This window comes from Mauremys reevesii, linkage group 6, assembly GCF_016161935.1.
Source record: "Mauremys reevesii isolate NIE-2019 linkage group 6, ASM1616193v1, whole genome shotgun sequence".
Taxonomy (NCBI): domain Eukaryota; kingdom Metazoa; phylum Chordata; order Testudines; family Geoemydidae; genus Mauremys; species Mauremys reevesii.
The window spans coordinates 32,373,185-32,386,004 of NC_052628.1; the positions used below are offsets into that span (position 1 = coordinate 32,373,185).

At 42.9% G+C, this 12,820-nt stretch overlaps 1 long non-coding RNA gene across 1 annotated transcript in view; it reads right to left on the reverse strand.

Annotated features, from left to right (window-relative positions):
• LOC120407669 overlaps positions 1-12,176 on the reverse strand; it is a 14,241-nt gene extending 2,065 nt beyond the window's left edge. Inside the window, exons 1-2 of the long non-coding RNA XR_005600172.1 lie at positions 12,064-12,176; positions 11,463-11,640 (exon numbers count right to left, since the gene is read on the reverse strand). This is a non-coding gene — a long non-coding RNA (uncharacterized LOC120407669). The remainder of the gene's footprint in view (positions 1-11,462; positions 11,641-12,063) is intronic.
• Between the last annotated feature and the right edge of the window lie 644 nt (positions 12,177-12,820).

The window sequence follows — 12,820 nt, forward strand, 5'->3', positions numbered from 1 at the left end:
TTAAGTGTCCTTACATTAGAAAAAGGGAAATGAGAATACACTTAATTTTACTTCTTATCATGAGGAATCCAAACTCTGTTTAATTTAAAATATCCTCTTGGTGAAGAAGTATCATACTGAATAACCATCAATGAATCTCTGAACACTGAAGGATGAGTTCCAAGGCCCAAATGTACTCAAGATGGATCTATATTCTTTGGTAGGGTCCCTGGATTCTGTGCACTCTGATGCAGCAAACTGAAAAGCTTACAGCAGTTTTTTTAAATTAAAAATAATTGAATTAAATATGGAATAGAATAAACCAGGACAGGACCCTCTATTTAATGTTAAATTCCAGTTATTTTATAATGTCTCTGCATTTTCAGTTTTTAATGTGTCATAGGTATTTTTATCAACAGCACATAACTATTGTAGAATTTTATGGTGGGGGGTTGGCAGCTGGATAGGGGAAAAATCGGGCTTTTGGCTTCTATGAAGGTGTTGGGAGCAGTGTAGGTTTGTGGATAAGTGTGAGTGCTATGTATTGGTTCAAAAATTACCAGCAGTGAAATGTTGAACACTGTTGCCATTTTAATTGTCATCTTTAGGAGTTAACAACCTGTTAAAACAAGTAGGGACCTCAGGGATGCTTGCAAATTCAAGACAACCTCTTCAGTTTATATTCTCTGCACATTTTTAGATTTCTTTACAACCTTTAGGGTCATATAGGGCAATATGTTTAACAGACTTAGGAGTGTTGCACAATCCAGCCTGCAGAGACCCATAGGAAAGCACTCAATGACAATACTTCAGATAAGCATTTAAACCTAGAGCAGTGGTTCCCAGACTTTTAACAATCTGTGAACCTCTTTCACTAAAATGTCAAGTCTCGCGAACTCCCTCATAAAAATGAATATTTCCAGGGATTTTCTCCTTTACCTGAGTATAAATTATAAAAGCAGTGATCTTGGAAATAATTGTTTTTATGACATGCTTATTACACACTATTTATTATTTATCATTACAGTATTTTTATTACATTATGAAAACGGCAACACTATTCCAAAATCTCACTTTCGTAGCTTGTATCACTTTGACTAAGCCTGTTACAAGACAAGGTGCTCCTATGTTTCATCAAGGAGTATCAGATGTGAAACAGCATAACGGTATTTAAGAAGCCAACTCAAAGAGTCCCTCCTATACAAGCATTCAGGTCTTCAGCAGTCCAGGCAAACAATGCATGTTACAACAAAGCTTGAACTTGTTCTTCATAATAATTTAAAACCAATACCAGCTGCCTATTTAATTTTAAAAACAGCAAAGAATATCCACCTCCCTTTCCATTTCTTATAAGGAGTCTTGAAGTTTAGATCTCCTCAGTGTGATAGATATGCTTGCTTTGATCTGCTTAGCTCTTGGAAGTCCGTGCTGCCCGGGGTCCTTAGCAACAGCTCTGTCCACTATTAGGGATCCCTCCCCCTCCAAGAACCCCTTGTAACTTTTCGCAAACCCCAGTTTGGGAACCACTGACCTAGAGGAATGAAGCATGAAAGAGGAACGAGTAACCTTTGCAGCTTCTCATGCCACTAAATAAGAAATACTCAGGAGGGATTCAGTCCGTAGCTATTCCTGGATTTCTGGTAAAGCAGAAGCATTTCAGAAAACATTGTCAAAACTGAAAGTATTATGTATAAAATTGGATTATTTTTAGACTTAAATACGGTGAAAATATATAAATCCTTTTTTATAGGCGATGCTGACATAGTCTGACTTTCTATTCTAAGACCATGTTTGCAATAGCTTCTAACTTTACCAAGCTTTAACTGTTCACTCTGAAAGTTTCCAAGTTCTCCCTCAGCCTGAATTCTTTTGGAAAACTTCAAGATAATTGGTTTAGCTGTTTATCACAATGAGGTTAGGGGAAAATATGTGGTTTTGCCCATGTTAAAAAAATTCTGTAAACAGTTTTGTTGACAAGCTCCAGTGCCTCAACTCTTTGAAGCAAGAACTTGAAATTTGGCAGGGATGTCACCCTGGAGTCGGATGTGCCTCTTGCTGTTCCAGCAAAAATCCTCCCACATTTGGTCAATTTATGAGCCTCTGTAAATCCCAGCTTGCACTTGCTCAGTACAGACTTGTTACGAGTTTGGCAGCTAAATTTCCCTGAAGATTCCAGCTGCACTGGGCATTTTCCAATCGAGGATGGCCTGGGCTGAGCAAGACTCCCTGGGGGGGGAAGGATAGCTCAGTGGGTTGAGTATTGACCTGTTAAACCCAGGGTTGTGAGTTCAATCCTTGAGGGGACCACTTAGGGATCTGGGGCAAAAATCAGTACTTGGTCCTGCTAGTGAAGGCAGGGGGCTGGACTCAATGACTTGTCAAGGTCCCTTCCAGCTCTAGGAGATAGGTATATCTCCAATTATTATTAATTGCTCCTCCCAGTGGCCAGGCTGTGCCTGGTGCCACACCACAGCACTGACTCTCCTGTGCCCTCAGTGTCCCCCCTCCCCCACACACACACTGGTGCCCAGGAAGTGAGAAAGAGTAAGTAGTGTGGAATATTGAGGGGTGAGCACCTAAGTTCCCTGTGCAGCAGCCTTTTTAGCACCGCACAGGTGCTTGGCCCCACCCCCACCACATTAATTTCGTTATGTGCACCAGTATGAAGGTGGTGTGTCACACAACACCTCCATATTGGTGCACATAACAAAATTCATTCCACACGTGTGGGAAAATGTAGAGGGAACACTGATGAGCGCCATACCTTGGGGGTGGCAGCAAGGTATGATCCTGGAATTAGGAGCTTGGGGGTGTGGAGGACTGCGATGGGGAGCTGATGGGGCAGAAGATGGGAAAGAGGACAGGAGAGAGGGACAAGGGGCAGAAAGGCTGTAACCATTAGAACACACTTCCCTCAGAGTCTGAATTAGCATTCAGGAGTCTCAACATTCTTCAGCTGCCCGCATAGTATGAAACTACTGGCAAAGTACGCACTTCATCTCCCTTTAGTAGTAAGGAGGACAGCCTACTACTGCTATCAGTTACTCTGTTAGCTCAAGAGAGCTGTGATGTGGACCTAAAGTTTCTAACTCTGCTGATGACACATAGATTTTAAGGCAAGAAAGAACTATTATGCTCATCTAGTTGGACCTGCGTAGCAGAGGCTTAGAATTTAACTAGGTAGGAGTCAGTATAGTTCCACATCATGGAATTTCTGCTTTTGCAGTTTGCTTTTCTTAAAAACCTAGGATATTACATACCAAAAAACCTTACATTAAAATAATGTTAAAATCAAATCAGGCACTCAAAGTTAGGAATGCCAGAATAAAGGTTTCAATTTTAATTCCTCCCTTCCCCCTTGTACACACACTATGATACAGTCTTTAATTACATGATCACATACTATTTTTTCCAAAGAGCCCCTCCCTCATTCAATGCACAGGATGGATCGTGCTCTGAATTAATTAGGGTTGTGTAGTTAGACTTCTGCCAGTAGAACTTCTGCATAATTTTTTGCAGAAGTTGGAAGGTTTATAGTAAATGAGGCAGGAGATTAACAGAAAAGAAAAGATGGTCTCATTGTTCAGGCAGAGTAATATCACTGAGCAACTGGATTTTATCCCTATCTCTTCCAAAGAAAGCCTACGTGATGCTAAAAAAAATCACTTAAACCAGACTTTTTACAGTTGACCACTAGCTATGTGTTCCTCATTTTTTATGGGCATAAGCTGAGATTCGGGGTCTGATTTGCAGAAGTGCTGAGCAGTCACAGTTGCAACTGACGTCAATGGGAGCTCTACTTTCAAAAGAAACTTCTGTATAATGCAAAGTTCTCTGAAAACTCAGGACTTAGGAGCCTCAAATTGTGCCACCAAAATTAGTGGACACTTGACCTTTAGTGCTTTTGCGCCTCAGCTATCCATCTGTAAAACGGGTAATACCCTCTCATCTCTCAGGGGTGTTGGTTGTGAAGATAAAGTGGTATTTGTGAAGACCTCAGATATTAGTGATGAGCACCAGCTAGAAGCCTCGAAGGAAATCAATAATTTTGTCTTCAGACCGGGGTTTGAATGATGTGTAGTAAATAAATCACAGGGCCACACTTTGGTGACAAAAAAACCAAAATATTACATAGCCGCTCATTAATTGAACACCTTACAGTCTGTGCACAGAATGAGGTAGGGGTCCTGTGAAAAGAATAGTATGTGATCATGTCATTAAAGACTACATCATGATGCATAATCATATTGGTGCTGAATTGAAAATTCACAGGGAACCTTAATTAGGACATTTCCTGACTTTTGCGTGTGTGGCTTTGCAATCTTATTCTTTTAAATTTGTTTTTGTATTAATACAATATAGTAGGGTAAAATAGTATACTGATAGAAACCTGATATAAAATATCTAATACAGATAATGTAATTAATCAATTTATTAACTTAATAAAATCAAGTGAAGAGAATAAACACATCAGGTATATTTGTTATAAATATACTTGACTCCCATTGTAGTTAGTGACAAAACTCATGTGAATCATTTATTTTCACTATATACCATATTTAGGTATGAGGAAAAAGTTCTCATATTAAAAGTCTTAGACTTTCCTACAACATTTAAGGACCTCAGTGAGACCTTTATGTATGGTGACCACATGTCCCATTTTAGCTGGGACAGTCCCTTTTTTAAGACCTGTCCCGGCCGTCCTGACTTTTTTGGCAAAAGTGGGCATTTGTCCCCATTCACTGTTGCTGACTTGAGCAGTTGGCAAGAGCAAACAGGACAAATGCCCACTTTTGTCAAAAAAGTGGGCTGCAGTGCAGAGGAATGTGCCGGGGGCAAACGGTGATGCCAGCCCCCTGGAGGATGCAGACATTGCTCTGACCAGTCCCATGCAGAGGGGAGGCAGGGCTCAGTGAGGCAACATGGGGTAGAGGGAAGGGCTTGGGCCAGCCCTGTGCAGTGTCCCGTTTTCCCTTTGGGAACTAGGGTCACCCTATCTTTATATGAGATTCCTGGAATGTTGGGGATGGCCACTGGCCTGCAGAAAATATGTCGGGGCACATGGGGGCTGCTTTATTTTACAGATCCCGTGAGCTGGTTTTTGGGAGCACACACCACCCCAGGAGAGATTTTCAGCCAGGCCCTTTCTTCGGTTACATTCGGTCAAATGCTGTGATGGGTAGGTGGAGAAGTGTAAGTAGAGTGATTCTTTTGCACTACTGCAAAATATCATTTTAAAACAATTTACAGCATTTTGCCACTTGTACCCATTTTCTGAACATTACAAAATCTTTTTCCTATGTGAAGTAAATGGCAATTTTCCCTCCGTCTCCAATGGGAAGATGATCAAGCCACAATTGTCTAACTTACATCACCATATCGGTCAGGACAGACTTGCTCCATAGCATCCTCTTCCTCTCCTAATTAGTAACAGTATTAAATCTCTCCCCCACTTCCTTCTGTAACTGTATTGAGAATTAATCTACTTCTGCCGTTCTTAGGAAATATAAAGTTACTGTTTGAAGTAAGATTCCAGAAAAACACATTTTTATCTTTTTTTTTTTAAGTTTTAAATATTTTCCAAGAATATATCCTGATTTTTAAGGAACACAAAAGCACTGTGTGGTCAAAGATAGATAAAAGGAGGAACAACTACTTTTTTTTTTACTTGCACAGTTGACACAGAGTCTAAAGCTTGTTTCTCCGCCCCGCCCCCGACAATTGATCTGCACACATGGGGGAAGGAAGTGGGGGGAAGACTGGGTATGAATAATATGGACAACATGTGAGTGTGGGGTGGTATAAGTGGTGACTGGCATGAGTCAAAATAGCTGCATTGCTCAGAGTGGGTGACGGTTCCTGTCATGGAGTTTACCCCAATCATTCTGTTCACAGGGAGACAGCGGCAGCTGTACCTGCATCTACCTCAAGAACCAGTAGGGGCTTCAGTTACCAGTTCCTACAATAGGGCCTGGGCTACAGGGCCATCTGCATGGGGGCCCTGTGGGTATGTCTGCTGCAGCTGGAAGCTTGAGAACCTGAGCCACTACATCCCTACTGCTATATTTAGCATGATAGACTCTCCCTAGTGGGGCTTGAACTGTCTACTTGGGCTGGGAGGCCCGTGGACAAGATATCCATTCATAGAGGGCGCCAAGGAAACAATCTGGATACTGATGTGATGTCACATGACTACTCCAACAGTCTGTTCTCTGGGAAGACATTTAACAGATACGAGTAAAAGATGCCAAGAAATTTACTGCTCTTCGATTGTAACTTTTCTTCCACACCAGTTTATTCACTGATGCTATAAATGCCTGTTTTGTTTTTTAAAGGTACATTCTGATGGGCCACAGTAGCTATGTTTTGAACTTCAACTTTCGTATATACTCTTCTACAAAAGAAATAAGGTTAGACTTCTAAAAAGCGGTGACAGAGACTGAATACGTTGGGTTCATTTCTCACCTTGGCTTGGCCAGTAAGCTACATTATTACAGACTGAAGAAATCTACGAGACAATTACTAAATGAGAGGGACAAGATTCCTTACTGCAGTTTCAGTTCCTCCCAATTATTATCCATGGTTAGTAGAGATCACTATATACAATTATTATAAAAAGTACTTAGTTTTTTGTGTGCATTACTTTTGTCAAGCATCCTGTTGGGTGCCTGTGGAAGTAGTAGTATTAAAGGAGAATGCATATATATTCCATTCCCTTCATTTTCAACCTATGTACTATTTCTACGCTGTGTCCATGTATCTGTAGATAGTTAAAACACAGAAACGGTGTGGGGGGTTGGATGAATAAAACTTACTGGAATATTTCCAAGAGACCGGAAAAGGGATACCCATTGTTGGTTAACTACCTTGTATGACAGAGTCTTTAATCTCACTATCTAATGTTAAATGATTTCTCCTTTTGGCTGCTTTTAGTTTTGTCAAATGCTCAGTCCATTCAGCTCTCCCACTTCAGCTAGCCTTATGATAAAGGCATAAGCAAATACGTTGTGCAAGTAGTTTAAACTGTTCCATAGGTTACATATACACAAATTGTTTGCCAAAAATGTGGCTAGCTAAATACCTCCATTTAGATAAACAATGTGTCATTGGACTTTTGAAGTGAATTTTGGGTGGTATGAGAGTGAGACTGAAGAAGTGGGTGAAATGGCAGAAATTAAACCCATGGAAGAAATGAGGCTTATTCATTGGCTTGCAGCAGTTCTTTTGTTTGCAGTCGATAGCCCAGTCTTAACTATCTTCAAAAGAATTCTTTATCTTTCCAGATGGACACAAGCAACTCAAATACTCAGCTCTTTTCTCATGTTGATATATTGAGGGAAATGTGTAATTTTCCATGGTTAGCTGATTAGCTCCCCTACGCACACATACATACACAGTGATAGAAGAACAGATGCCATTGATTAAGAGGAGATTACTCACACTCTGCTGAAACCACACCCTAAGGAGCACATTTGCACAGAATGGTGAGGAATACATATCCCCTGCTAATGAGGAAGAAGTTTAACTGCCCAATAAGGCTACCAGGCAGAGGGCCTGCTCTACCCCAGAAAAACTGCTTAACCTGCCAGCTGGAAAATGTTCCCAGGTAGGGCACATTAGAGCAGGAATATAGCAAAAAGGGGGCTCTGAAGGTAGGAGAAAGTGTTTTCTCTCTCTCTCTCTTCCCCCCTCATGCTAAGGAAGCAACAGGCTAGCAGTTCTCTGATCAAGGGCCAATGAAGCAGACTATTGTACTCAGGAGGACCGGAGTCCTTACTTGGCACTTCGGTTAAATCTGTTATTTCACTGTAATTCTTCACTCCTGCAGTAAAGCAAGTTGGCCTTTGTTTACCAGTTGCCTCTCCCTTGGGAACAGGCTGAGGAAAGCCCTTGGTCTTCACTCTCATTAAATGTGCTCCTGAGTGAAGAAGCTCCCTCCAGATAGCAAAAATATGGCCTAGTGTGCATGTTGCTGCAGTCCCTGGCCACCTTCATGCAGGTGTGTATCTCATTAAAATGGGACTTGTGGTGTTAAATACTAGTTTCCCCACACGTTCTGGTGGATTTTTTAGCCTTAACTTTGAGTATCTGTTACAGTTAGTGGTGGCATTTTCTATTGCCCCTATGGCAGTCCAAGTCCCATCTTCAACAGAAAACACACTGGCTGTGATGGCAAGTACACAGAGGAGTCTTATGCATCAGTGTATTTACTCATTATTTTGAGAGTACAATTTGCTGCACCTCTCTCTCTCGCAGGTCCACGTCTTTGCCCCTCATTAACATTTAAAAAAAAAACCTATTAATTCACTAGAAGTACTTCATTATGAAGCAGTTAGTGTTGCTCACACACTATACCTGCCACAAATCTGCAAAAGCAAAGAAAAGTTAAGCTACCTACCAATACATACCACAGGCACATTCTTTACCATTACCACACACAGCAACTACCACTCACGGCAACAGGGATGAGCAAACTTTGTGGCCTAAGTGCCAAAGTGGGGTTCCAAAACTGTATGGAGGGGTGGGTTGGGAAGGTTGTGCCTCCCCAAACAGTCTGGCCCCTGACCCCTATCTACCCCTTCCCACTTCCTGCCCCCTGACTGCCCCGCTCAGAACCCCTGACCCATCCAACCCCCCCTGCTCCTTGTCCCCTGACCTCCCCCTCCCGGGACCCCTGCTCCTAACCGCCCCCTGGAACCTCACCCCCTATCCAACCCCCCCGCTTCCTGTCCCCTGACTGCCCTAATGCCTATCCACACCCCTGCCCCCTGACAGGCCCCACCCCGGGACTCCCATGCCTATCCAACCCCCCCATTCCCTGTCCCCTGACTGCCCCCACCAACCTCCAGCCCATCCAACTGCTTCCTGTCCCCTGACTGCCCCTCAGGACGCCCTGCCCCTTATCCAACCCCCTGCTCCCTGCCCCCTTACCATGCCGCTTAGAGCAGCAGCCACAGCACCACGCTGCCCAGCAGGAGCTCACAGCCCCACCGCCCAGAGTGCTGGAGGCACGCTGAGCTGAGGCTGCGGCGGACGGGGGTGGGGGACACAGCAGGGGAGGGGCCACCATCTAGCCTCCCCGGCTGGGAGCTGCAAGGCCGGGCAGGACGAACCCGCGGGCCAGTTTGCCCAGCTCTGCACTACAACAATAGCTCTGTCCTCCCTCTAAGGAGGTCATCCTTCTGCATGCAACCCTTTACCAAATTACCATCTCTCAACATAACCAACTACTACACTGTACATGGACAGTGGGGACAGAATAATCTGATGAATGTGTGTGCACGCAGAAGGCAAAAGGGAGGCAGAGGTAAGGTTGTAGCACACAGTCTGTGGTGTGCAGCAGTTATGGTAATGGTACAGTGTATGCAGAAGTGGAGAATATATGGTCATAAACCTTCAGCACACCTGTCTAATCTATCATGATACCTAAGCACTAGATGAGACAACCAGGCTAGTATTGGGAGTGAGATATCACAGGAGTTCTAACTGGGGGTCGTGACCCTAAGGGGTCACAAGGTTATTACATGGGGAGTCACAAACAGTCAGCCTCCACCCCCCTCTTCACCCTCCATCATTTATAATAGTGTTAAACATAAAAAAAAAAGCTTGAAGGTGGGGGGGGGGGTCGCACTCAGAGGCTTGCTGTGTGAAAGGGGTCACCAACACAAAAGTTTGAGGACCACTGAGATATCAGATCACATCTTGAAAGGAGACAGCAATCTAAAGGAAAGCATTAGATCACCCAGTCAGATTCTGTCACCCTTACATTGCATAGCACCTTATGCTGCAGAAGTCTCATTCACATCAGTAATGTTAACCATAGCTTTGTAGACATGAAAATATAAACAAAATAGAGAATATGCACTGTATGAGTTATACTTCGGAATGCCTTAAGGATCCCCTCCCATTGACTTCAGTGGGATTTATCACGGGATAAAGTATTGCTCAGTTTGCGTACTAGTGGCAGAATCTGGCCCGTGATCAGCAGAAAAATGGGTTTCCCACTGTGAATACTGCAAACAATCTGAAAATAAAGCTGTCCTCCTCCTGGCTCGTGTGTCACTAAGAACTCTCGCCCAACACAGGGCTAGTTATGATGCTCTTCAGGAAAACACATCAAGCTAAAGATTTTTTCAACTGAAACTTAGTTAAAATTCTGCTAAAGGTGCCAGAGCCAGAAGAATCCAACCTATCCACATAGTTTTATGTTAAACGCGGGGGTTGGGGGGGAGTAGCAACACATTTTTGGTCATTAAGCAGATATGGTGTGGGAGAAATACAAGGAGAAGATCTGTTGGATAAGATGGTATTTTTACACTTTTCTGATTCTCTCTTTACTTCATTAGGCTACATTTTTATATTGGAATAAATATTCAAGGGATTTTTCAGGTTTGCCTTTGATTCCCTGTGCCGCCCCTTCCTCCCCTCCAATTGTAGTGTGAATATTAATAGGTGAAGTGTTGTTTCAATGCCTCGTAGCTGCAAATGCATGTCCTTCTGGACTCCCTCATTATACATTTTTAATTATTGTTCAGGCTTAGTCAAATCTCAGTGGATACTAGTAACTGATAGCAGTTTGCATATTAACTGAAACTAGCCTGCAACAATATGCAAGAAGATAACAGAGTTGCTAAATCTCATAGTTTTGCCTGTCTCATAGTTCTAGTATTTGGATCAAATTAACTCCTCCACTACCCCTGTAGACTGACATTTCCAATGAATTAATAACAATCACACACACACACACACACAGGGTCGAAGTTACCATGTAGTGTGCGCACAGCATGTCTATATCCCAGGTGCTAGAATAAAGTGCTGTAGATCCAGGCCACTTGATCATTCCACCCACTCCCAGGTAAAGTTGAGCTTTCTGTCAAACACCACGGTACCATGAGAAAATAGAGAAGATTATTCAAATATTTCCCATGTTCTTTTATTATTTTAAATGCCAACCATAGGTTTAGCTCTAACTTCTGAGATCAGCACTGCCCATATTGTCATTCATGTGATTCAATAAACTTTATCTTTATGACCAAAACTGGCAAGGTTTCCTAGACCTGAGTAAAGCATAATGAGAGATTCTGATTTCATCAGTTTCCACAAAAAGCAAATTTGACAGGGACTAGGTGACTAAGAGGTTTTCTAATAGAAGAAAGTCCCTATTACTCCTAGGTCATTGGTTTGAATCTATTGTGGGTCACAAATAACCAAAAAGTGTTTCTCTGTGATGGCTGTTTTGAGTTTAGTGGTCTCAATTCAGTTTCTACAGGACAGGTACTCATCATAGCTACAAAGGTCTGACTGGGGCTGGAGAGAAACTGATCCTCACAGGTTATTTAGGACAATGTAAAGGCACATTAGCATGGGGACGCTTGCACTGTAGAGATCCACAAATGGTCCTATAAGCAACTACTATAGTGTATTAAATTCACACATGCTTGAAGATTTGGATTCATTTGGAAAGTGAGATTTTCCTGACTTACCTTTTGTGCACTTGAGCTTTGTAGAGTATGAGGCTTCATCTAGTGCAATATTCTCAGATGACTTCCACTTTTTCAATTCTAAGCTGGCAAATACATACCATTATGTATTTTCTTCCTCAGCTCACCACCCAAAGACAGTCCTTAGTGAAGTATTTTCCCAAGTCATCTGTTTTTAATGCTAAAAAATATACAATTAAAATATGCATGTGTCAAAGTGATACAGATTTAATCATTAGAACTATCATGCACACTGTTATAGCAGCAAGGCACATTATCAACAGCTCCAAATCAGAAACTTGGCAAGTTGGGTCGCTGCTCTGAGAAACATGTAGTTTAAAATATTGGGGGCATGTAACTCTTGCCTGCTTGTTCTTTGAAACCTTTGCCTACACTAAGAAATTAACCTACTGCAGACAACAGTGGTGAGCGTGGCCTCCTCCAGCACATCCCCCCATGCCCAGAGGTCACTCTGTAGACCCCCACCATCAATCTCTCCCCACTTAGCTCCCTAACTAAATTCCACACAGATCAGTTTTGCCAGCCCTTCCAGAAGGGTTTCAAAGAACAAAGCAAAATGCTAATAAGAACATTAGGCAATTACCCTGCTGGCCTCAGTCTCCACCTTAGGGTTTTTCATCCAAGGCTACTCCAGGCCTCCCGTCTCTTGCAACATCTGTAGTTCCTTCCTTTCTAGACAGATCATACCATTTTCTAGCACTTGCCCTACCCCCTTCTGCTTCCTGCTACTCTTTATAGAGACTCAGCTGATCTCTGCTCAGGTGTGCCTCTTTAGTAACTAGGGTTCGCTGGGCCCAGCCCTGTGGCTCTTAAAAATTGGCAAGCCACCCTGCTACAGGAAGGAAAAGATGTGAAATTAGCAAGCCCATCATTATGATTGAGGGTAGCACCACCAATGACCCATTATCTACACTGGCTGCAAAACCTGGCTCTGCCTCTGGCGACATACAGCCGTTATATCCCCTCTGTACTTCGACTGGATATTCCAGTTTATGCACCCAAGACTCGTGTACACCCACTTAGTCACAGCAACATACTGGGAGCTCAGGTTTAGTTGGTTAATCCACCATGACCCATAAATCCTTTTCATAGTCACTATTTTCCAGGATAAAGTCCGCCATCCTGCCTGCATTCTTTGTTCCTAGATGTATGACCTTGGAACTGGCAGTATTAAATCACATGTTGTTTGAATGCACTCAGCTTATCTGACTTCCCTCCTTCATGCTGATCCCCTTTTGAGGTGACAGAGCGGGAAATATAGCTGCATTCTCCATACACAAGCTTCCCTGGAAAAACCTCCACTAGGGTCATCCACCCTGAGGAGCCCGCAGCCCCCTGCC